Raw genomic sequence first — 26811 nt, forward strand, 5'->3', positions numbered from 1 at the left:
AATTGTTTTATTGTAATGTTCAGTGGTCGAGCCTGTTGGGAGTTGTAGTGTTCTATGTATAAAGTATAATACAAATATAGAAAGGTCATGCCCAATGGTCATGTTGGAGGTTGTAGTTTTCAATGTATAGAGTATAATACAACTGCTTTATGTCTATGTCTATGGGTCATGTGTAGAGTTATATTATTACCGGTGATATCAGGAGGTGTAGAATAGAATTGTATTACGTGTACATTATTCTGGTGACTGGTCATATTGGGAGTTATAGTCTTCTATGTATCATACTGTGTATATGTAATGTAATCTCCCATCGTGCTTTGTCCTGCTTATAGAATATTTTCAGTAAAAAAAAAAGCCTCCAATCGTTCATTTATCAATCTTTGGTAAGACTGATAGGAGACGCTTTGATGTATGAGCGTTACTGTTTTCGGCTGTCAATCTAGAGGCTCATAAATACGTCTTCCCATCCACCTATCCATCCATCGCCCTAATATCTTGTATTAAAAAATACATTTTCGGTTATTTTAGGTAACACTTTCCTGCACATGGACATAATGTGACAGGAGAGATGAGGAACCTGCGCACTCTTTCCATTTGTCTACAGCGCGCCGCTTAAAATTGGTCCCACGCCGTCAGCTTTGTGCGAGCCCTTAAGAGCCGTGGCGCGCCGAGGCCCGTCATTTTCACCGCGGGCCACCTAAATCTTACTTCCAAAGCATTTTAAATTAAAGGGGGGGTTTAAGCTGGGAGGTGCGGTACTTATTTCTAAAAATAAGTAGGGGTCATTGTGCACAGAAGTTTCCAGCCGTGCAACACGGACCGCACGACACTGCTTAAAGAACACTATTGATTTGTTTTCTCTTTTAAGTGATAAAAGTTACACAGTACTAAAAAAGAAGTATCTGCGGACTGGAAATACACTTTACCCGTACAAAACATGAAGCGTCTATGATTCCTGACATTTTTTTCATCCTTAATTTACACTTTTTTTTAAGGCCATTGGGACTTTATATTTATTTATTCACTTATGTTTTTATTAAAAAAAAATATTTATTTATCTTTATTTATTTTATTTATGTTTATGTATTTATTTTTAATTTTGTTTATTCATTTTTTTTTATCATGTCATTCAATTAGTTCACAATGTTCATAAACTAAAATACATCTTCTAAAGGCAGTGGTGTCCAATCTGTGGAATTCCAACAGCTGCGAAACTACAACTCCCAGCATGCCCAAACAACCAACCAGCTGTTGCAAAACTACAACCCCTAGTATGCCCGGACAGCCGTTGGCTGTCCGGGCATACTAGGGGGTTGTAGTTCTGCAACAGCTGGTTGGTTGGGAATGCTGGGAGTTGTAGTTTTGCAACAGCTGGTTGGTTGTTTGGGAATTCTGGGAGTTGTAGTTTTGCAACAGCTGGTTGGTTGTTTGGGCATGCTGGGAGTTGTAGTTTTGCAAAAGCTGGTTGACTGTCTAGGCATGGTGGTAATTGAAGTTTGGTCACTGGCTGGCTGGGAATACTGGGAGTTGTAGTTTTGCCACAGCTGGTTGGCTGTCCGGGCATGGTGGGAGTCGTAGTTTTGCAACAGCTGGCTGGCTGTCTGGGAATGCTGGGAGCTGTAGTTATGCAGCATCTAGAGATCCACAGTTTGGAGAGCACTGATCTTAGGTTATGGTCACAATATGTATTTTGGGGGCTTTTTTTAAATTAAGCATTAGTATTTGTATATTTTAGTTTTACAGAGCATTTTTGGTGACCTTTAATGGAATGTTTTCCCAACATTTTATGCAGATCAGGTCTTTGCTTGTAATTTTCAAGGGTTTTTAAGTGCTTACGCTCAAGAAACATGTCAATAACGTGTCTGAAATGTACATTTTGTTAATCGCATAATGGGCAAATTATGTTCAAAATAGGTACCAATCACTTTTCTTTTTAACAGTGATAATAATTATATTAATGTGATTGTTAAAAAATAAATAGATGCAAAATAAATAAACCTCTCCAGCTAATGCAAACCTACAACACCCATCATGCCTAGACCTCTCTAGCTATTGAACAACTACAACTTCCATCATGCCTGTACCTCTCCAGCTAATACACAACTACAACACCCATCCTGCCTAGACCTCTCCTGCTATTGCAAATCTACAACTTCCATCATGCCTGTACCTCTCCATCTATTGCACAACTACAACACCCATCCTGCCTAGACCTCTCCATCTATTGCACAACTACAACACCCATCATGCCTAGACCTCTCCAGCTATTGCACAACTACAACACCCACCCTGCCTAGACCTCTCTAGCTATTGCAAATCTACAACTTCCATCATGCCTGTACCTCTCCAGCTATTGCACAACTACAACACCCATCCTGCCTAGACCTCTCCATCTATTGCACAACTACAACACCCATCCTGCCTAGACCTCTCCATCTATTGCACAACTACAACACCCATCATGCCTAGACCTCTCCAGCTATTGCACAACTACAACACCCACCCTGCCTATACCTCTCCATCTATTGCACAACTACAACACCCATCATGCCTAGACCTCTCCAGCTATTGCACAACTACAACACCCACCCTGCCTAGACCTCTCTAGCTATTGCAAATCTACAACTTCCATCATGCCTGTACCTCTCCAGCTATTGCACAACTACAACACCCATCCTGCCTAGACCTCTCCATCTATTGCACAACTACAACACCCATCCTGCCAAGACCTCTCCAGCTGTTGCACAACTACAACACCCATCCTGCCTAGACCTCTCCATCTATTGCACAACTACAACACCCATCCTGCCTAGACCTCTCCAGCTATTGCACAACTACAACACCCATCCTGCCTAGACCTCTCCAGCTATTGCAAATCTACAACTTCCATCATGCCTGTACTTCTCCAGCTATTGCACAACTGCAACACCCATCATGCCAAGACCTCTCCAGCTGTTGCACAACTACAACACCCATCCTGCCTAGACCTCTCCATCTATTGCACAACTACAACACCCATCCTGCCTAGACCTCTCCAGCTATTGCACAACTACAACACCCATCCTGCCTAGACCTCTCCATCTATTGCACAACTACAACACCCATCCTGCCTAGACATCTCCATCTATTGCACAACTACAACACCCATCATGCCAAGACCTCTCCAGCTGTTGCACAACTACAACACCCATCCTGCCTAGACCTCTCCATCTATTGCACAACTACAACACCCATCCTGCCTAGACCTCTCCAGCTATTGCACAACTACAACACCCATCCTGCCTAGACCTCTCCAGCTATTGCAAATCTACAACTTCCATCATGCCTGTACTTCTCCAGCTATTGCACAACTGCAACACCCATCATGCCAAGACCTCTCCAGCTGTTGCACAACTACAACTGCCATCATGCTGCCTAAACCTCCCTAGCTATTGCAAAACTACAACTCCCATTATGCTCGAGTCTCTCCAGAAATTAAAAACCTACAAGACCCATCATGTCCATACCTCTATAGCCATTGCAAAACTGAAACTCCCATCCTGTCAGGATCTTTCCAGCTATTGCAAAACTACAACTCCCATCATGTCGAAACCTTTACAGCGTCTGCATAATTATGATTCCCATTATGTCCAGACCTCTCAAGCCATTGCAAAACTACAAATGCCATTATGCCTGGACCTCTCCAGCATTTGCAAAACTACAACTCCCATCATGCCCTGACCTCTCCAACTGCTGCACAACTACAACTCCCATTATGCCCGGACCTTTTAGCATTTGCAAAACAACAATTCCCATCATGTCCTGATTTCTCCAGCTGTTGGTAGGCTGAAGGCTGGCCGAGCTTGACAGGAGTAGTAGTTCTTGCAAAATCCAGGGAGCCACAAGTTGGGGATCACTGATGTAGATTGCATGCGAAAGGCCCAAGGTCTCGATCATGAGCTTCTTATCCGGACCAGCGTCGGCCCAGATATAGAATTTCTGTATGAAAACTTCCTAAATTCCTTCTGAGCCGTGAGTTTAATAAAAGAGCGGGGGAGCGCTCAGCCACGTATGCAATCCCATTCTAATAAATAAATAAAGCGCTCCCCACCGCTGCCCTTGCCACATATCAAAGTGACTCCATCCGGCGCACACTGATTTATTGGGGCAGAAAGAGGATTTTTATAAGGCGACACCAGAGAACCGAGCACCCGAGAACCCGGCAGACTATTTTCCAGCCGGAGGCGACCGATATCATCTCATTCATAAGACTATTACTGTCATAAACAAACACACGTCCTCTCCTCTAATGACGGCTCCTTAAACACTGCTGGGGAAATGAGACGCCGATTAACCGCCGTATAAGTGCCGCTTACCTATAGAGGGGGCTACCTATTAGCCTCCAAAAGAAAAAAGCGAAGAAATGGAGATTAAATATGGTTTATTGCTCCATGGAAATGAGGCGTTTGTTTGCAGGGAACGGAACAAATCCTGTGAGTTATTACAGAGAACCCGGCTCCGTTCCAGGGCATGTGGTCAGCATTTAAAGGGGTAGCCCAGATTTTTTTTCTTCCGCCTTTGAGCCCATGATGCCAAGTTATAATACTGTGTGATTTGCTTCTATTACTATTGTGCGCCGCTTTGTCCCATTTTTATGTACAGGACCCACACCCGGAAGTGCTGTAGTGCAAGTCTTTTTTATTTTACTGTTGTCTTTGACCTTTCCCAGCATTCTATGAGACCAGAGACAATGGCCCAGATTTATCAAACTGTGTGAGAGAAAAAATAGATTGCTTTTCCCACAGCAACCAATCACAGCTCAGCTAATGAGCTGTGGTAAAGTGAAAGCTGAGCTGTGATTGGTTGTTGTTGGAAACTCACTCTATTTTTTCTCTCACAGTTTGATAAATCTGGGCCAATATGTCAGAAGTCACAAGGTCTCAGGGGGTGTGGCTATGCTGCAGTGGATGTGTGGATAGCATTACTTCAGTACATCTCTTCCACCCTGCTATCCACCCACCCACTGCAGCATAGCCAAACCTAGAGATCATGTGACTTGAAATATATTGGGGGAAATTTCTTAAAACCTGTGTAGAGGAAGAGTGGGGGAGTTGCCCATAGCAACCAATCAGATCGCTTCTTTCATTTTTCAGAGGCATTTTTAAAAATTAAAGAAGCAATCTGAGTGTTTTTTTTTAAATAGCAAAAAGCTGTGAAAAACTGAGAAAAAAGCAGTAAAAATTCAACGCATGAACACAGCCTAAAAACTTCAAGTCTTCATAAAACGCCTCAATTGTGATTATAGCTGAGATTACTTTCTTCTCATGGCAATATTTCTCAAAAAAAAACGCCCTTTAAGAAAATGCATGTAAACTTAAAGGGGTACTCCAGTGAAAAACTTTTTTTTTTTAATCAACTGGCGCCAGAAAGTTAAACAGATTTGTAAATTACTTCTATTAAAAAAAATGTAATCCTTCCTGTACTTATTAGCTGCTGAATACTACAGTGCAAATTATTTTCCGTTTGAAACACAGAGCTGTCTGCTGACATCATGAGCACAGTGCTCTCTGCTGACATATCTGTCCATCTTTATGAACTGTCCAGGGTAAAAGGAAATCCCCATAGCAAACATATGCTGTTCTGGACAGTTCATAAAATGGACAGAGATGTCAGCAGAGAGCACTGTGCTCGTGATGTCAGCAGACAGCTCTGTGTTTCAAAAAGAAAAGAATTTCCGCTGTAGTGTTCAGCAGCTAATAAGTACAGGAAGGATTAAGATTTTTTCATAGAAGAAATTTACAAATCTGTTTAACTTTCTGGCACCAGTTGATTTAAAAAAAAAAAAAAAAGTTTTTCACCGGAGTACCCCTTTAATGTAGTATAAACTGACCCAAACCCACTTATATGTCAAATGAGTTCACCTGGGAGACCTCAAGCACTAGCAACTTGATCAATGACCATCTGGAGTGATTAAACACCACACCCTCAGCAAGAGAATTCAGGAGGAATACAGGAGGTATTATTAAGTCATTTCAGATATCCTGTGTGCATCCATTATGGAGCTTATCCCATGCCTGTCCCCTCAGAAAGGCATATACAAGAATCTCTAGATTATTCTCTAATAATAGTCTATGCTGCACTATATAAATAAGAAATAAATAAAATCCCAGAATTCTTCGTTAAGGCCTTCTGTACATGGATAACCCATATTAATCATTCTTTTGTCGTTTCCGTCATATTTCCACAGGGAAAAAAAATTCCTCTGATTTCCTGGGACCTTCCTAAAACATTTGGTGCCATCATTTGGTTTTGTTCAGTTCCGAGTTTGTATAGATATCACACTTACAGGCCCAAGTCCAAACTTTGTAAGGCTGAAGATGCAATGCCGCTAAAGGGGTCTTATTTTAAGGGAGGAGGGGCTGTAGGGTAAATTTTACACAGAAAATGGCATTTTGTGGCTTCATAAATAACTCTAGAGATTCATAAACTTACATCTACCTGCATCATACAATTTAAACAGGGCCGAATCCTTTTAAAGCAGAGACGTTAGATTAATTGAATCCGGTCTTTTATATGGTTTCCTCTCTAGGCAAAGGTCTTAAAATCTGCCAAGCATGCAGAATGTCTTTTTCATTTTCTATAAAATTCGAGCTGATGTGCCTTTTAAAAGGAGCAAGTGAAGCCTTACAGCTATTTTCAATGGCTCGGCTCTTTTTTTTTATAAACTAAATATGATGCAAGGAAATTATATCACATTAGTGCATTTCCTTTTTGTTCTTCTTTGATCATAATAGTTTTGATACTTTTTATATAGTCCCAGTCTTGTCTCGGTGTCCAGACCTGCCCAAAATCTTTCCAAAATGGTCTGTTCACATCTGCATCAGGAGCCTTCATTGAAGAGCCCATCCAGGGGTCAAGTCCTGGGAAAAAAAAGTGTGGGAACTCACCCAAGATTTCCGCTCAAGGGCTGGTCCTGCAGGACTCCTGCTAATAGAAATGGAATTCCTGCTGTGAAAAAAGTGCAGGAACTCAGTTCCCATGCATTCCTGCAGGACTTGAGCACTGAGCTCATTCTTGATGTGGAAACTATGGACACCATGAAAGCACCTGATGGACCCTATTGTAGGCCATTATTTCTTGGTCACCGTTGGTGTCCATGGTTCAGTAGATCCAGCTCTGAGTTGTGGTTTTCTTCTATTACAAAAGCCATGATGCACATGATGGTTCTATTTTTTTGGGCTCTATACCGTTTGGTCCAGTTGAGTGGTTTTTCCCACTGGAAATATTTGGTAGGAGATATTGCTCACACCGAATGCACCTTGACCCGTGAAAAGGAATTCATCCAAACGTCTGACGTTTCTTAGATAAAAGCTTGGACCACCACAGATACCCAAAAAGGGACAGCAGTTTCTCAACCCCCTTGACCTACATGAGGAGAAATATGTCCACCTTATAGAAGTTTGTATGAGTTTCTCCAGCAAATCATTGGCCTGGCCAAATTGTATATTACCCCCCTCATTTTGCTCCCAATTGTATATTATCCCTCGTATTGCTCCCCTTTCTATATTATCCCCTCATATTGCTCCTCTTTCTATATTATCCCTCATATTGCTCCCCTTTCTATATTATCCCCCTCATACTCCCCTTTCTATATAATCCCCCCCATACACCCCTGTCTATATTATCCCCCTCATACTCCCCTTTCTATATTATCCCCTCATAGTGCCCACTTTTGTATATATCCCCCTCACATTGCCCCATCGTATATTATGCCCCTCACAGCATGAGAAAAAAAAAATCACTCACCTCTCCATCGTTTCCCTGCAGCTGCTGTCGCTCCTCTTCTCTCTGCTTCCTGTGCGGACAGCCTCTTGCTAAGCCGCTGCCACACAGGAAGCCCGGTCTGGAGTGACAGAATGAAGGTGCTGGCTCCTTCATGTCACTCCAGCTGCCGGCGCATATTGAATGCTGTGTGGATCTTAAAGGCGCACACAGTGCTGCCGGGCAGGAGCAGTGATGAAAAAAGCGCTATGTGAACTGCGCTTTTTATTTTTAGCGTAGCATAAATTCCCCACATTAGGTAGAATAGCATAAATTCCCCACATTAGGTAGCCTTAGCACAGTTTCCCAACACTATGTAGCGCAGCACAGTTTCCCCACATTTGGTAGCCTTAGCATAGATTCCCCCCATTAGGAAGCATAGCATACATTCCCCACATTAGGTAGCCTTAGCACAGTTTCCCCACATTAGGTAGCCTTAGCATAGATTCCCATCATTAGGTAGTGTTGCATAAATTCCCAACATTAGGTAGCCTTAGCACAGATTCCCCACATTAGGCAGCGTAGCACAATTTCCCCACATTAGGTACCCCCCCCCACCCCCCCCCCCCCCCAAAAAAGCACTCACTCACCCATCTGGCCTGCGCTACTTACATCTGCCTGTGAGGACTTCCTGGCAGAAGTGCGTGCTATAAGTGATGTCGCGGCACTTGCGATGACGTCACTCACAGCGCGCACCTTTACTTGCAAGTACCCAAAGGCAGATGTAAGTAGCAGTTTAGTGACAGGGAAAGACTGGTTACCCCGTTATATGTGCACAGTGCCTTTTCAAAGGATTCTGACTGATTGACTGACTGTATGTAGTCAGTCAGCGAGCAATGTACAGTGGCGGGACCCCAGCGGTCAGTGAGTGACAGACACAGCCACTCACTGACAAGCTAAAACAAAAAAAACAGGGCCGACCGGGTCTCCCTGATGCTCCGGGCCCCTTACAGGTGTATGGGTTGTACCCCCCCTGATGGCGGCCCATGACAATAAATGGAAAGATGGCGCGTCTACCTGGAATGGACTTTAACAAAAAGGTGATGAAAAGAACAGTGTGGGCTCTTGTTTATGGAATAAACCTTGCTACTGGCCATTCCTGGGTGACTCGCTTATATGGATATCGAAATTGCAAGTGCAAACATAATATAGGCTGTCATATCAGTAGTAGGAAAATGAATGAATCGGCATTCACCGGTCTTAGCATCTTTCGTTTCTTTGTTACAGCTTGCAGGGAGGCAATGACACTCACACCGGGGCGCTCAGAGGTAACAGCCGTTGGCTGTTGTCTATAAGTGCACCAATGCCCCTTTCGGGGCCTCAACTTTTACAGTGTTGCTCACTTTAGTAGATCTATAGTTAAGAGGGGTATTCTGAGATTTTTGGTTCTTTAAATGTGATTTTCTCAGTACATTTGCGGCAGCAAAGTTAGTCTAGATACTAATATACATATCTGACCTCGGTTTGGTGGCTGATGTCGAATTTCATTGTCTTGTTGTCTTGGAACCTGGAAGTGTCTGACTTTTCCCAGATTGCTGTGTGGCCCAAATCATGTGATCAAATAGAGCCTGGCTGTGCTGCAATATGCAATGGGTGGGCCAACCGATGTGTGGGAGGGAAATAGGTCACATCCCACCTTGAAACAAAGGGTTCTGGGGATTGTAATTCAAAAAAGGCCCAAAAAAAGCTCCCCAAAACAGGCCAGCAGCATGATGGGGGACACCGGACACAAGCACAGATTCTTGGTTAACATGTTTTTTACCATATGACATTATACTACTAAAGTTATGGTGGATAAGCCCTTTAACATTTTTCCAACTAATCAGGTCAAAAATAGTCCACAATGGTCATCGTGTTTTGCTCAGATGATCATACTTGTACTTAATTCATGTTTTTGGCTTTAACATTTTCAATGACTTTCGAATTTTCGGAGACTTGTTAATCCCTTTCCGTGCTACCGATTTTACATACAACCTTAACATTTTAACTTTGTGATGCTTTAATAATAGAAACAGGACTTCTTGGGATTAATGTCCTCCGGGGAATAATTTGAATGATGTCCCATCTAGATTTAATGCAGATTATGACAATAATAGCATGTGGCCTATTGCTGGAGGGAATGACAAACTGAATGATAGCAGTGCCGAGGCTGAGGTATCACTTTTTTAGTTTTCGCTCTAGCGTCTACCCCCTTTCCCAGTGGATTCTTGGGTTGGACATAGGCCAGCGGTAGTCCCGGCAATGTGATCAGGCCAGCGGTTTAATGAATCCTAATTTCCTTGAGAAGGACACATTGTAGCGTGAAAGACTTGTGAGATATCAAATTCCAGTAGTCTGACCTTTACTTTTACAAAACCACCAAAGAAAATTGGTTTTGAGATCAGGGGCAGAGTAACTGCAGCTGAATCCTTGGATTAGCCTGGCCTTTCTGGCTTCGCTGTGTGCAGAGGAATCAGCTTAACCCTCTGCTTCCTCGTAGGAGATCACACCTCTTCCATCTGCCTTTCAGCAACTCTGCAAGAAAGAGCCACTAAATATATCATGGCTAAGCTTTATTATCCGAGGTAGTGGAGTGAAGCTGAGCTTCTCGACCATAGCATATTCCTGCATAATGCACTTACTATTCTAGACCATTTGGCAACTGTTACGTACTATCTGGACCAGGATGGTCAACGGCTCCTTTGTGTTTCGGAAGTACTCTAACAGAAACTACTTACTCCATCTGTAATTCAATATGTTGTTTTTGAATAAAAAAAAATGTTTTGTTGACATTTGGATGGCCAATGTATCTATTATAGACATAAGACAAATATGGGTGAAGTAGGTGAAGATTTTTTTTCGAGGTCATGTTGACTTTCATGTGTCAAATACAGCTCTGTAATAGAAGATTCACCATGGTTGACCATTCACCATTCATTCATCTGTAACCCTTCCTTGGATAAAAGAAGCCCCATACACTGTAGTCAAAAGTTAGCTGAACCTACTGATTTCAAAAGGATCGTCTCACTGTCTAACACAGTGTTTTCCAACCATAACCCTCCAGCTGTTGCAAAACTACAACCTTCAGCCTTCGGGTGTCCGGGTATGATGGAAGTTGTAGTTTTGCAACAGCTGGAGGCAGACTGGTTGGGAAACCCAGGTCTAAAGTGTATGGGTGCCTTTCCAATTTCCCCAAAAGATGATGTCTAGAATGTAAACATTTTGTTCTATAAAATTTAGGCTGTCCTTATGGTTGGTGAAGTTTAATGTTTTTTTTTTCCCACTGGGAATTTTTGGTAGGAAATATTGCTGACACCAAGAACGTTTTGGCCTGAGAAAATGGAGTCATCAAAACTTCTGATGTGTCATAGATAAAAGCTTGGACCATCACAAATTTCAACAGAAGGGGCCAGAGGCACTAAAGGCAACATTTACCTGACAGGACAAAATTTTGTACTGGGTCACCACATTATAAGAAGGAAAAGATGTCTGCTGAATAGTAGTATGTATGAGTTTCTCCAGAAAACTGTTGGGTTTGCCAATTTTTTACAGTCTTCTTCACTTCAGAAGATCTACAGTTTACATTTTTTCCAAAAAATAAGGCCAAACATAGTCCTTCAAGGTCTACACGTTTGGTTCAGATGTCCTTTCCATCTACATTTTCAGTTACTTAAGAAGTTTTTGGAAATTTATTAAGGCTGTCCAAGCTTTGTGGGAGTTGGGAGACACTGGCCTAAAGTGTATGGGAGCCTTACACCTCTTCCCGACAGATGATGTCATTTGAGATATGCATCTGATTTCAATTGTCAGACCCTATTATTCTCGGACATTTAAGCCACTACTAGAGAAGCCTGGTGGTGGCCTACCCTCCTCTTTCCATTGAGAGCTTATAAATGTTTGCTCTTGTCGAATGTCCATGTGTACCAGGAGGTCAAAAGAAATAGTTGTCGGCCAATGAAATGAGTACGGCCATATTATTGACTCAAGTTTAGTATTAGAAACATGGAATGTGTTGGCAGATAAGAACCATTTGGCCCATCTAGTCTGCCCAATAATCTCTATACTATCAATAGTCCCTGGCCCTATCTTATATGAAGGACAGTCTTATGCGTATCCCATGCATGCTACGGCCAACTTTATTGACTCAAGTTTAGTGTTAGTGGCGAAACTCTAAGAAAAGACACCAATTCTATGACCTTTATAAAGTCAAATACTTTCCCCAAGTATACACAGATATCCATATGAGAATCACGATCTTCTGTAAAGCTATTTCTCAGTTGGTTTCTCCATAGAAGTTTTTTTTTCTTCTCATTCCCTCTCAATAACACAGGATTGAAGAAAACAGGGGGATTAGAAAAGGTCACCGAATCTGCTTCCTTCAAGTATTTTTGTATTATCTTTTTCTACATGGATGCATATAGTGTAAGGCTGATTTCACAGAGTGATAGGTCTGGGATTTCAACCCTATTAGCGGCCCGCACCTCAATGAAGAACAAGGCATTGAAAACATGCCTGCTCTGTGCAAAGGAGCTCTTGTTTAACACTATCCCAGACAAAGGTCTAGAGGTATCTACACCAACCAAATTGGGATTCTATAGTCTACACTGCTATTCTGGGACTGGGAGGTGGAATGTTTGCTCTCATTGCCTTGGAAAGGGTATAGGCCAACTTTGGGTTTGTGTCCGCCTTCTTACAGAGCTTCAAATGGTGCCAGAAAGTTATACAGATTTGTAAATTACTTATATTTAACCCCTTAAGGACCAAGCCCATTTTCACTTTAAGGACCAGAGCATTTTTTGCACATCTGACCACTGTCACTTTAAGCATTAATAACTCTGGGATGGTTTTACGTATGAATTTGATTCAGAGACTGTTTTTTTTGTGACATATTCTACTTTAACATATTGGTAAATTTTTGTCGATACTTGCATCATTTCTTGGTGAAAAATTCCAACATTTCATGAAAAGTTAGAAATGTTTGCATTTTTTTTAACTGTGAAGCTCTCTGTTTGTAAGGAAAATAGACATACCAAATAAATTATATATTGATTCACATATACAATATGTCTACTTTATGTTGGCATCATAAAGTTGACATGTTTTTACTTTTGGAAGACATCAAAGGGTTTTAAAGTTCAGAAGCAATTTTATAATTTTTCCCCAAATTTTCCAAATCAGAATTTTTTAGGGACCAGTTCAGTTTTGAAGTAGATTTGAGGGGCCTTTATATTAGAAATACCCCATAAATGACCCATTATAAAAACTGCACCCCTCAAAGTATACAAAATGACATTCAGAAAGTTTGTTAACCCTTTAGATGTTTCATAGGAATAGCAGCAAAGTGAAGGAGAAAATTCAAAATCTCCATTTTTTACACTAACATGTTCTTGTAGATGCAGTTTTTGAATTTTTACAAGGGGTTAAAGGAGAAAAAGCCCCCCAGTATGTGTAACCCAATTTCTCTCGAGTAAGGAATGACCACATATGTGAACGTAAAATGCTCTGTGGGTGCACCAGAGGGCTCAGAAGGGAAGGAGCGACAATGGAATTTTGGAGAGAGAGTTTTTCTGAAATGGCTTTTGGGGGGGCATGTCCCATGTGTGGATGTCAAGTGCACTGCAGGCATACTACAATGCTCAGAAGAGAAGGAGTCACATTTGGCTTTTGGAAAGCAAATTTTGCTGAAATGTTTTTTTTTTGGAAATACACCATATGGGGATGCAAAGATGGGCGAACTACAGTACTCAGAAGGGAAGCCATTGAGCTTTTGGAGAGAGAATTTGGTTGGAATAGAAGTCGGGGGCCATGTGCGTTCACAAAGCCCCCCGTGGTGCCAGAACAGAGGACCCCCCCCACATGTGACCCCATTTTGGAAACAACACCCCTCACATAATTAAATAAGGGGTGCAGTGAGTATTTACACGATCTTTCATTTTCACGATCTTTCATTTTCACAGACCACTGTTCCAAAAATCTGTCAGACACTTGTTGGATGTAAATGTTCACTGCACCCCTTATTGCATTACGTGATGGGTGTAGTTTCCAAAATGGGGTCACATGTGGGGGGGGCTTTGTAATCACACATGGCCTTCAATTTCGGACAAATTCTCTCTCCATAAGCCCAATGGCCCTCGTTCACTTCTGAGCATTGTAGTGTGCCCGTAGAGCACTTTACATCCACATATGGGGTATTTCCACACTCAGAAGAAATGGGGCTACACATTTTGGTGGGCTTTTTTCCTATTTTCCCTTGTGAAAATGAAAAATGTAGGGTAACCCCAGCAATTTAAAAAAAAATTACTTTCACATCCAACTTTAACGAAAATTCGTCAAACACCTGTGGAGTGTTAAGGCTCACTATACCCCTTGTTATGTTCCATGAGGGTTGCAGTTTCCAAAATGGGGTCACATGTGGGTATTTACTGTTTTGAGTTTACGTCAGAGCCACTGTAAAATTAGCCACCCCTGTGCAAATCACCAATTTAGACCTCAAATGTACAAGGTACGCTCGCACTTCTGAGCCATGTTGTGTGCCATAGAGCACTTTGCGTCCACATATAGGGTATTTCTGTACTCAGGAGAAATTGTGTTACAGATTTTGGGGGTCTTTTTTTTCTTTTACCGCTTGTGAAAATCAAAAGTATGAGGCAATACCAGCATGTTGGTGTAAAAATGAAATTTTTTTACACTTACATGCTGGGTCGACCCCAACTTTACCTTTTCATAAGGGATAAAAAGGAGAAAAAGGCCCCCAAAATTTGTAACACAATTTTTCCCGAGAATGGAAATACCCCATGCACTTAACTGTTGCCTTGAAATACAACAGGGCTCCAAAGCAAGAGAGCACCATGCGCATTTGAGGCCTAAATTGGGGATTTGCTTCCGCCACCAAAATACCCTATGCCAGTGTTTCCCAAAGAGGGTGTCTCCAGCTGTTGCAAAACTCCCAGCATGTCTTGACAGTCAGTGGCTGTCCGGCAATACTGGGAGTTGTTGTTTTTCAACAGCTGGATGCTCTGTTTTGGAAACAGTGCCGTACAAGACGTTTTTTATTTTTATTGGGGGGGGGGGGACTGTGTAGGGGTATGTGTATGTAGTGTTTTACTTTTTATTTTGTGTAGGTGTAGTGTAGTGTAGTGTTTTAGGGTACATTCACACGGTGGGGGTTTACAGCGAGTTTCCCACTGGGAGTTTGAGTTGCGGCGGCAAATTTGCCGCATCTCAAACTTGCAGCAGTAAACTCGCTGTAAACCCCCGCCGTATGAATGTACCCTGTACATTCACATGGGGGGGGGGGGGGCAAACCTTCAGCTGTTGCAAAACTACAACTCCCAACATGCACCACTGACAGACCATACATGCTGGGAGTTGTAGTTATGCAACAGCTGGAGGCACATTGGTTGCAAAACACTGAGGGTTTGTTACTTAACTCAGTGTTTTGCAACCAGTGTGCTTCCAGCTGTTGCAAAACTACAACTCCCAGCATATAAAGTCTATTAGTGCATGCTGAAAGTTGTAGTTTGCAACAGCTTGAGGCACACTGGTTGTGAAACACTGAGCTAGGTAACAAAGTCAGTGTTTCGCAACCTGAAGGGCATGCTGGGACTTGTAGTTATACAACAGCTGGAGGCACACTACTGCAACTCCCAGAATGCCCTTTGGTAGTTTGTGCATGCTGGGGGTTGTAGTTCTGCCATAGCTGGAGGCACACTTTTTGATTGAAAAAATGTGCCTCCAGCTGTTGCATAACTACAACCCCCAGCATGCGCAAACTACCAAAGGGCATGCTGGGAGTTGTAGTCGTGCCTTCCGCTGTTGCATAACAACAACTCCCAGCATGCCCTTTTGTGCATGCTGGGAGTTGTTTCTAAGCAACAGCAGAAGGTCAGCCTTACCTCCTGCTGGTGCGCACACGCTGGATCCTCCTTCCACCGCCGCCACTGTCTCCACTCCAGGGGCCCCGATCCCGCCACCGATGTCGGGGATCGGGGGCCCCCAGTCCAGGTACACACTCCTGGCACCCACTCTCGCCCTCCGGAATAGGGACACCCCCACAGCAAGTGCCCTGAATCTGGACGATCAGGACGATCATGAGGTGGCACCTCACTCCTGCTGCTATAGGGTGATAGGTGCCACGTAGGATGGCAGCTATCATTCTTTTTTCTGGGTCACCTGAGACCAGATTGACCCGGAATCGCCACAAATCGCTGTTCTGAATTGATCGCCGACATGGGGACTCCCCCAGGGGTTTGCACGGGGTACCTGCTGAACGATTTCAGCAGGCATCCCGGTCCTGTCCCCGCCCGGCAAATGGTGAGAACCGGAATTCCCATGGGCATACAGGTATGCCCTTAGTGTACCCATACACTAAGGACATAATTGTGTACCCATACGCCCGTGGTCCTTAAGGGGTTAAACATCTTAATCATTCCAGTACTTATCAGCTGCTGTATGCTCCAGAGGAAGTTGTGTAGTTCTTTCCAGTCTGATCACAGTGTCCTTTGCTGCCACCTCTGTCAATGTCAGGAGAAATCTCTTACCTCCATTCTCCTCCTTTCCAAAATGAACTGGTCTTGGCAGTGAGGGTAGCTCAGCCAATCACCAACAGTGGTGTGCTGCCTCAACTGGTGATTGGCTGAGTGACCTGTCACTATTGAGACCAGTTTGTCTCGGAAGGTTGGGTCCATAGCACTCAGAGGTAAGAGACAGACCCCATTCTAGAGATCATCGGGGGTTTGACCCCTACGATCAGACACTTGTTCCCTATCCTGTGGATAGGAGATAAGTTGTATTATCCCCTTCAACTAAATTTAAGGAAAGGTAAGAGTAAACACATCTGTAGTACAAGTAGACTCTCAGCATCTTATAACCACTATCTAAGGATCTGCGGATAGAGTCATAGGGCCCTTAACAAAAGCAATACCGTCAGTCTAGGGGGAGAGGGGCGCTTCTGTCGGCGGGTGAATGTTGACCTCCCTCAAGCCGTTACTTCTCTTTATTTGTTTTACATTCCTTTCATGAAACAAAAATGGCATCAATACAACAAGGAATATAAAGCGAATGTGATCTAAGTCCTACATCCCTTCAGGGTCAACTCCCTTCATTCTTCATTTCCCTCTTGCTTTATGCCCTTCTTTCCCCCTGTGGGGACCTAAATCCTCTTTACGCGCTCGCAAGCGAGTTCGATTTTATCCACCAATCCTTTTGCCTGCGGGGCGAGGGAAGGAGAAATGAGCATTAGATGAATAAAGTGACAAATAGCTTTTACATGAGAAGATAAGCCTTTCACTACCAGCAGAAGACATGCAGATCACTCCGGGACACCCAGAACCAGAGAACAATTAAAGACCTGCAAAGGTGAATGTGTCGCCGCCATCTTTGAAGTCTATGGGGGGGGGGGGGGTATAGTGCGGAAATCAGAATATCTTTCATTGTTTACTGATGATGGTTTGCATGGAAAGATTTACTTATATTCTGTGAACTGCGACATCATTACACCCTCTCAGCTCCTACATCGTTGCTCGCCTAGATCAGTGTTTACTCCATCTGTTGCAAAACTACAACTCCCAGCATGCCCAGACAGCCTTCGGCTGTCTGGGCATGCTGGGAGTTGTAGTTTTGCAACAGATGTAGACACACTTTTTGGAAAACACTGTCATAGAGGAAGACTGTGCGGCATCTATGGAGGCCCAGCATTGGTTGGTTCCATTGCTTTTTCTATTGGTAAGAAGCTTTGCAGGACACCTCCGCCTAGGTAACAGTCAGTTCATGATGGGAGTTGTAGTTTTACATCAGCTAGAGAGCCACAGGATGAGGGCCCTCCATTAGCTAAGGCTAGGTTCATATTATGTTTTAGTAGTCCACCAGAGATTCCCATCCTGCCGAGAGAGGGATGCCGACCTATACTGTAGCAGACAGCAGTAAGCACAAAAATATACCGTGTCAGGTGATGTGGCACAAGTCATGTGATCAAAAGGAGTGTGGCTGTGCTGCAATTGGTGGGGTGTCTAATGTGAGGGGAAGTGAAATAATGAGGCCCCTTCAACAAATTAAAACAAATAATCCTGGGGATTGTGGTCTGAGGGAGGCCAAGGAAATCTGTTTAACTTTCTGGCACCAGTTAATTTAAAACTTTTTTTTCCAGTTGAGTACCCCTTTAACCCCTTGCCACAAATGGACAGTCATTAACGTTCATTTGCTGCTCCCAAGGTATGAGGCCGCTCAGCAGGTGAGCGTGCATCATACTCGGCGGGTATAGCAACCGGGACCCACGGCTAATGCCGGACATTGCCGATCAAGCTGATGTCTGGCATTAACCCTTTAGACGCTGCGTTCAAACTTGATCGCCACGTCTATAAAGAAAGTAAATATTGCCGGTAAGCTCAGTGGTGCTGTTCAGGACCGCCACGGTGAAATCGCGGCATCCTGAACAGCTTGCAGGACGCGAGGAGGATCCCTTCCTGCCTCCTCGCTGTCCGAGCGCAGAATGACTGCTCCGTACCTGAGATCCAGGCAGAAGCATTTGAGCGGCGATAACACTGATCAACGCCATGCTATTGCATGGCAATGATCAGCGTAGGAAATCAGTGTGTGCAATGTTACAGCCCCCTATGGGGACTATAACACTGAAAAAAAAACTGTGAAAATAAAGTGTTAATGAATGTGATTTAACCCCTTCCCTTATAAAAGTTTAAATCACCCCCCTTTTCCCATAAAAAAAATAAAATAAAATGTGGAAATAAAAATAAACATACGTGAAATCACTGCGTGCTTAAATATCCGAACTATAAAAATATATCATTAATTAAACTGCACGATCAATGTCGTACATGAAAAAAATTCCAAAGTCCAAAATAGCGTATTTTTGGTCACTTTTTATACCATAAAAAATTAATACAAAGTGATCAAAAAGTCAGATTTAAAAAAATGGTACCAATAAAAAGTTTAGAACACGGTGCAAAAAAAATGAGCCCTCATACTCGTTATAGTTATAGGGTTCAGGACATTTTTCAAAGTATTAATTTTGGTGCGTAGAAACGGAAGCTGCTAAAAATTACAAGATGGCTTTTTTTTTTCTTTTCCCACAAATTTTTTTTTTCTGGTTTTGCCGTAGATTTTGTGGTGAAATTAGGTGGAAAATTTTAAGTGTTTTGATTTTTAGAAGGGGAGGAGGAAAAAACAAAAGTGCAAAAATGAAAAATCGCTAAAGACGGAAGGGGTTGATTACTAAAGTCACCTTATATTGGATAGCCCCTTTAACGTTTGTATGTTGAGAACATTTCCTACACCCTTATTTTGTGGTGCAGCAGAACATTACTTTGATATAACCACAATTGTTTTCTCGCCACAGAATAGAATGCAGCCCATTTATATGTATGTGCCGGCCTATCAATATGAAGCAGCTTGTGCTCCCGAGCCGGTCTTTTAAATATCTTTGTTACTCAGATCTTGGCCTAGACGGCAAAAATTCCATTGATTAAATAAGAGAAACAAGTCTAAACCTCACAGAGGAGAAGGAGTTATATGAATATTGAGTAAATGCCGGGTGTAAACCGAGGAACAATTTCATTTTTGATTGTTTTTTTTTTTTGTTTTTTTCGTAAGTTGGGGGTGGAAGTAGCGGAAAAATATGTTGAATTAATTTTCATCTATTTAATTGCGGTGGAAATGAACAGAGAAGCCTTTTTTGTTTGAGCGCCTTTTTATTCTATCTTTATATTTTCTTATATTTTTTTTCTCCCAGAGTCGCATTTAATTGTAAATTGCTTTTTTTGAAATCAATGGAATTTATTACTTTTGGGCATGCAGGTGTGAAATGTTTGTCATTATGGAAAAATTGATTTTTTTTTCTTATAGTTGGCTCTATAATCTGTGCCAAAATGTCCCTTAGTCTTATAATAGGACTATTTGGATGCTTGGAATCATTTTCTTTTTTTTTTTTTTTCGGCACACGCACAATTTTCAGGCTTCGGTAATATGGCACTTTAAGCGGCATTTAACACCAAGTAATAAACAGTAGCCATTGAAACAAAAGCCAGTAACAAGGTTGGGAGAGAGAAGAAGGTTATGGGCATTTTTGAGATCGAGCAAAATGGAGAAATTGACCATTTGATCAATAAAAGGATCAAAAATATCATAAAGAGAAAAAAAAAGTAAATCTTGAATGGAAAATTTTGATATCGATGGTATTTTGAGTAGTTCAGTTAATTACTAATTGTTGGGTACAAATGTATGTGGGGCCCCACAGAGAAACAGTGGACTCATTGGCCCTGATTTACTAATTGGTACCCACATTTTTTTGGGTTGGGTTGTGGCTTTCTGACCACTTTTGGTAATAGAAAGTAGGTTGGGGGACAGGGGGGTCTTTTGATGTCCCAGAGGTGGAACCCACATTTATTGGACATTTATCATGTGGATATGCCAACATTGTCCATATGGGAACACCCCTTTACCCAAATTTGTAGACAGTTAAGGGTGGTCACATTTGTAGAATCTACCAGGCTGACACTCCAGGGTTATAAGATCTACACCATCCACTGAATATGGTAAGTTATATGCGTAATATTGTTCTTACGTAATATACGTAATATGGTTCTTACTGCCCAAAAGGATACGCAGAGCTGAATTTTTTTGGTTTCTTTATTGAAAACTTTGTTTGATCATTAAAGCTTAAAGGGGTACTCCTTTCCTTTTTGAATTTCTTTTCTGTCTGATCACAGTGCTCTCTACTGACACCTCTGTCCATTTTAGGAACTGTCCAGAGTAGAAGCAAATCCCCATAGCAAACCTATCCTTCTCTGGACAGTTCCTAAAATGGACAGAGGTGTCAGCAGAGAGAACTGTGGTCAGACAGAAAAGAAATTCAACAAGGAAAGAACTTCCTGTGTAACATACAGCAGCTTTAAGGATTCAAGATAATAAAACTATTCTGTGTCTCACCTTATATAAAATCAAAAGTTATAAAAGATAATATTGATAAGTTATAATAAATGACACCCTCCCCTATACTACATCTGCACCATAAGCTAAGAAACCCCCAACCACACATTATAACCAGTATGGATTACTGAGAACAGTAAAAAAAAAATGTAAAGGAAACAACAACATAATGATAATAATAATAATAATAATAATTAAAAAAAAAAAAAAAAAATATATATATATATATATATATATATGTAAATGATAGATAGATAGTATTGTAATAAAAATATTAAAATAGTAATAACTGAATTGAGGCATCCATAGTCCCAGTGGAGCTGTATAAGGTTACATGTGACCGGTGCTAAATCCGCTCAACTAACCATGTGTTTTTTGTTTTCTTTAAAATAATTTTTTAAACGTCAAAGGAAAGTAAAATAAAAAAATAAATAACTGAAAAGGCAAAGAGAAATGCAAGTGCCGGGCTTAGGAAGTACACAAAACCTTCCCATGAAACAAAAGAAAGATCAATGTGATATTGAATAGCCATCTTTAATAAGGTGTACATTAAAGTACAGTACTTAAGTGCTACTCTCCATTGGCTTATGAAACCTATTGTGCTAATCCATTACAACACCAAAATACTAATGTACGTCCATGTTAGCTACGCCAAATATACACTGGGGAGATGTAAACTTTTTTTTCTTACGTCTTCCTGTTCTGCTCTCAATTTGAAGCATTACTGTCATATAAATAAACTTTTGTCATGTCTCATAGGCATGTACAAAGTTAAGTTTGGTCAGGGTCTCAGTGCTGAGACCCCTCTGGATGTTGGCTATAGCCAGGTGAAGCGCGCTGTAATATGCTTCACTCAGCTCTGCGCGCAGTCAGACTGATTACACCAGTGTTCAGCTTCATAAACCCGTTGGAAAACCTTATAGCTAGTTTCACATGGGTATAGTATGGACATATTTCTGCATTCTTATTATGACCATATGTCACCTGAATGAATGACCCATGATCAGGCCACAACTTGAAGCCGTAATAAGAAAAAATAAGCAAAAATGCATTTATATTTATCCCATATGAAATCTACCTAAAAGGAGTCTTCCCCAACCAGATGTTCCCCGAAATTTAAATTTAGTACCCACGAGTTGTAGTTTAACAGTAAAGTCACAGGTTATACTGTAAAGCCACAGAATACTGTTATAAGAAATAAAAAACAAAAAAAAACAAACCATATATACTGCAAATAAATTAAATATATATAAAAAAAAATTATTAAAAATTAGGACACTAAAAAAAAAGTCTAGACAGTTTTAATTCAAGGCTAATACTACTAAAAATAAAAGGAAATTTAGAGAGAAAAAAATCATCATTATACCAAGAACAATAATTGGGCTATTTCACATAATCCTCAAAGAAATGAATGCCTTGCACATCTCTAAATAGCAATGTTCATGGAAAGTCATTATTTCAATGCAATATAAATATTAAGAATTTTAATTCAAATTTTAATAATGTTAATCAGCCTCTTGTGCAAACTGTTTTTCTTTGGAGAATTATGAGGGCGACAAAAAAATTAAGTAAATAGTAAAACACACACACAAAAAAAAAAGGCGTAGAGGATTGTGATATTACTGGAAAGCCATTCATTATGTAAAGCTTGTTGTAACCAGCACTGAAATTAAATACGTACTTAAAAAGCAGCGTAGGAGTTAGCGACACATCTAATACAATTAAAGGGGATTGGAGCATTCTGAGGCTACAAAACTTGTGAGGAATAATCATAAAAAAAGAAATAACATTTTTTTTTTAAAGCGAACTATGGAAAAAAAATTGGCAGCACAATAGGGTATTGATTGGTCATTATAAAAAGATGTCATGAACTTTTATGAATTATATACACTTAGACCCATTTTTTAGTAGGTTCTCTTTCCCTCTCTCTCTCTCTCTCTCTCTCTCTCTCTCTCTCTCTCTCTCTCTCTCTCTCTCGCTTTCTCTCTCTCTCTCTTTCTCTCTCTCTCTCTCTCTCTCTCTTTTATGTGTCCATAAAACAGTGAAGGAAACCAGGCCCAATGGCTGTGTCCCCTTTAGTCTCTCAATTGGTGGAGGTCCCAGGGGTTGGACACCATGATTTCATGACAAATCTATTTAAATTATATTTATCAGTTTTGGGGCATTTATCTGCCTTAATAAATCAGCTGTTTTCACGATAAATTAGCGAAATATTTTGCCCATATTTTTTTCAAATAGCCAAATAATGCCTTTGTTTTTGTCGGTAAAATACTACTACTGTACATATAAATCAAAGAACTCAATATCAAACATGTGTGTTCAAATTTTTAAGACTAAAAAAGGACAAAAAACAAACAACTATGTATGAACATAGCCTCAGTGTGATGATAACCTAATAGAGTTATACAAGCAAGTACGATTGCGCCAACTAAAAGGTCCCCCCCCCCCCCAAAAGTACCAATTGAGCGAGTGAGAGTGTAAAAAGGGACATTGTGGGTACTATGAAGGCACATGGTATATCCAACAATCCCTCTCAAAATGATCATGTGACATACAATCCACAATCCAGAAGTCATGGCTGGTGCATATGGGGGGAGATTTATCAAAACCTGTCCATAGGAAAAGCTGACCAGTTGCCCATAGCAACCAATCAGATTGCTTCTTACTTTTTCCAGAGGCCTTTTTAAAAATGAAAGAAGAGATCAGATTGGTCGCTATTGGAAACTGGTCAACTTTTTCTTCGGACAGGTTTTGATAAATCTCCCCCATGGACCTTTTTGTGCTGCAGGCCATCTGAGAGGGCTAGTGTGATACACCATGTGACTCCATAAAACTATGTAGAACTTTATTTCCAGTGAGCAGTGTCAACAGCTTATTTACACCTGAGGAATTCCCATCTTTAAGATGTGGCATCACATCATGACGAATGAGCTTCTGAGCTTTGACCCTTGTCTATCATGGGGATCTGACTGTTTAGAACCCCACCTATCCTCATAAGAAAGGTTACTGCATGGTCTTTCCCTACACATAATTGGCTTTTGCCGCCTCAAAGAGGCGGCAAAAGCCAATGCTGTGTAGGGAAAGACTGTGCAGGAACCTTTCTTTTGAGGATAGGTGGGGTTCTAAACAGTCAAATCACCATGATCAGGTAGTGATAACATATCCTAGTACCAAGGCATTACCTTTTATGTTCAGAAGCAACTTTAACTGGTTGACTGTGAAGCTATCTATGGCTTGTTCTTGGGTTAACTTACATGGAATAATAAAATAAAGACCCATATGGCAGATCAATCCAAGATGGCAGCATTCAAGATGGTTTCCCTCTTCCCCACAGCTTGCCTCCAAAATAGGATCATCATCTACACTTCTTTTTCTTCACTATTCAGTGACATTGATGTTGAGTGACAACAACCCCGGCAAGATTGGTTGCAATCATAAAAATGATAATTGTAATGCTAGTTATTGTTATTGTCTATCTCACTCTTGTGAACATCAGATCATAATATAAAATGACTCCATAATATAATGTAGGGAAATTAGGAATAAAAAAAAAATAAAAAAAATACTAATCATAATCAGGAACAATGAAGACATTACGAGTTCATCAGATCTGGCAGCGGAGAACCAGCGGTGCCAACATCAAGTCATCTTTGGAGCCTAATAATAAATTTATTCGAAACTGAAATCATCTCTTTAGCACAAGCAGGTATATTGTAGGCCGTAACCCCTATGGAGCGAGTATTGGCAGATTGACTTATGATATCGAGAGAGAAAAGCTAAATGGTTTCTCAGAGAACAAAAGCAATTAATTGATGCTTAAAGGTCTAGCGTGAGCTCATAATATACTGTGTCTTAGACCCTTCTCCTTGTACTTTCCTTGGCTTAATAGACTGCTTGGAATCAGAGTCAACCCCAAACACGTTCAAGAAGGTATTAACTCTTACAGTGGTGTTAAAATGTCAAAGACCTTATATCTCTGTACACATGGAAGAGATGATGTCATTATGATAGTCCCGGTGACATTGACCTACTATATAGGAGTATATTTCATGTAATAAAAGTATTATGGCGTGGCATGTTCTAGATGGTTCCATGGACGGTCGCATTAACCAACTGTAATCCACACAGATGAACAAGGAATGATGCAACATGAAAGTATTTTCGAGAACAAACTAGTTAAAGAGGTTATCACAATATTAAAACTTGTTACCTATGCAAAGTATATGATAGATCTGATAGTTGGGGTCTGGCCCCTGGGATTGCCCATGCCCCCCTACACCCAGTGAATGGAGTGAATGCTTTTTTTTTTGCATATTCTGGGACTTCCGAAGATAACTGAGAGGTGGACTCATCCTGTTTCAGGATAGAATGCCAAAGCATTCTTCCAGGGTGCAAAGAACCCATGATCTCATGATTAGTGGGGGTCCCAGAGTCAGACCCTCACCTCTTAGATATGTATCCCTATCCTGTGCCCCCTTCCCCCTAATCTGACAATAACCTAAAATATTGTAGAAATCACAGAAAGCCACATTCCTTGTTGACACATGAGGGGGGGGGGGGGGGGGTAGCCTGCTAAATTGCATGTGCAGTATGTTTTTATTTTGCACCACAATTTTGCTATCATTTTGCCCTATTTTTAGGTTATTTCTGATGCACTAGATGTGGAAATGATTCCAGGATTCATTTGACAGAATAGAAGGAAGGTAGGCAAAGTCAAGTATTCGTTATATTTCATCTTGTAAATATAGTATAGCAGATAAGATGTCATGGTACCTAATAATTTCAAGGTAGACAGGAAAGAAATACAATACAAACAATAATAAACCCTGTAAAGAGCTCACATCCAGTATGTATTTTACAAAACCTAATGTCTACACTTTTCAAAGATTTAAAGAGGTACTCCAACTCATCCAATATCTACAGGATCTGCAGAACTCAGCCTGATGGGAGGATGATCCCCCCCCCCCCCCCCCCCCTTCATGCATTCTCTATTAAAGAGGCAGAAATGAGTACTATATTCGGCTCTGGTGCTCCCATAGAAAATGCATGGGGGGGGGGGGGGTTCGGGTGCTGAACGCTTGATACGGACGGCCGTGGTTTTTTAACATCACATCCCCTCCATTCATGTGTGACGGCTGCCATGCCCCTCCCATAGACATAAATGGAGGGGGCTTTATGTAAGGTTCATAACGCTGGGTGCTGCAGGGAGATTGCTGGGGTCCTAGAAGCCAGACCCCCACGATCAGACATCTTATCCCCAATTCTATGGATAGGGCACAATATGTCTAGAGGTGGAGTACCTCTTTAGGAAGGTTCACAAAACCAATGAAGATAGGGACCACATGGTGTTTTCACTATTCTTTCGGAAGATCACTTTTGCTCTCCACTGTTATTTCCTAATAGTGGATCTTATTACATCTGCAGTTAGGTATATAGACTCGCAAACACCGTTGACTCAACAGTCTTGTTACATTTATAATGTGTCATGTTATGGAAACTTTTCCCTAACCCTGATTATACAATACATAATCCAATATACTTAAATTAACCAAACATATAAAATATTTTATACTCTTTATACTCTATTTTATACAATTTTATATAATTCTGTGGACATTAAATAGGTTTCTCTTGCTGCCGTCTCCTCGGGATAAAAGAACATGGCCTCCGTCTCCTCTAAATCGAGAAGGTTGCTTACTCATTCAATGTGTCTTCGGTTGTGACAGCATAATTTTAGCTTAATTGAATGGCTACTTGGAAACGTCAGTGTTTGTGGTAAGTAATCAATGGATATGTCCATTCTACACTGAATCACAGATGGATAAAGTGAAGATTCATAGGATTAATTACCACCAGCCCGGCTCTTTCATGGACCTTGCACATCACTGTGATCTTTCATGGCAACTGGGTGTTCAGATTGATAGAAAACAGTCAAAGAACACAGGTTATTGTCTCATCTTTACCGATTTTTAATATTGTATGGTTCCCAGAATTCATTATTACTATTAGTAAATAACAGTGTAGAACAAAAGTGATCTTCCTAAAGAACAGTTCAATTCAGAACCATATACACATTAAAGGTGTAGATACCAA

The 26811-nt window shown here is 41.2% G+C and overlaps 1 protein-coding gene and 1 long non-coding RNA gene across 18 annotated transcripts in view; one reads left to right on the plus strand and one right to left on the minus strand.

The window, feature by feature from the left end:
- Nucleotides 1-26811, minus strand: part of CELF4 (CUGBP Elav-like family member 4) — a 1140249-nt gene that overhangs the window by 391351 nt on the left and 722087 nt on the right. The gene's annotated exons all lie outside the window — the stretch shown is intronic.
- The window catches only part of LOC130293828 (uncharacterized), a 53564-nt gene that overhangs the window by 24167 nt on the left and 2586 nt on the right, over nt 1-26811 (plus strand). The window contains exon 2 of the long non-coding RNA XR_008848311.1: nt 25359-25421. This is a non-coding gene — a long non-coding RNA (uncharacterized LOC130293828). The remainder of the gene's footprint in view (nt 1-25358; nt 25422-26811) is intronic.

This window comes from Hyla sarda, chromosome 1, assembly GCF_029499605.1.
Source record: "Hyla sarda isolate aHylSar1 chromosome 1, aHylSar1.hap1, whole genome shotgun sequence".
NCBI classification, from domain to species: domain Eukaryota; kingdom Metazoa; phylum Chordata; class Amphibia; order Anura; family Hylidae; genus Hyla; species Hyla sarda.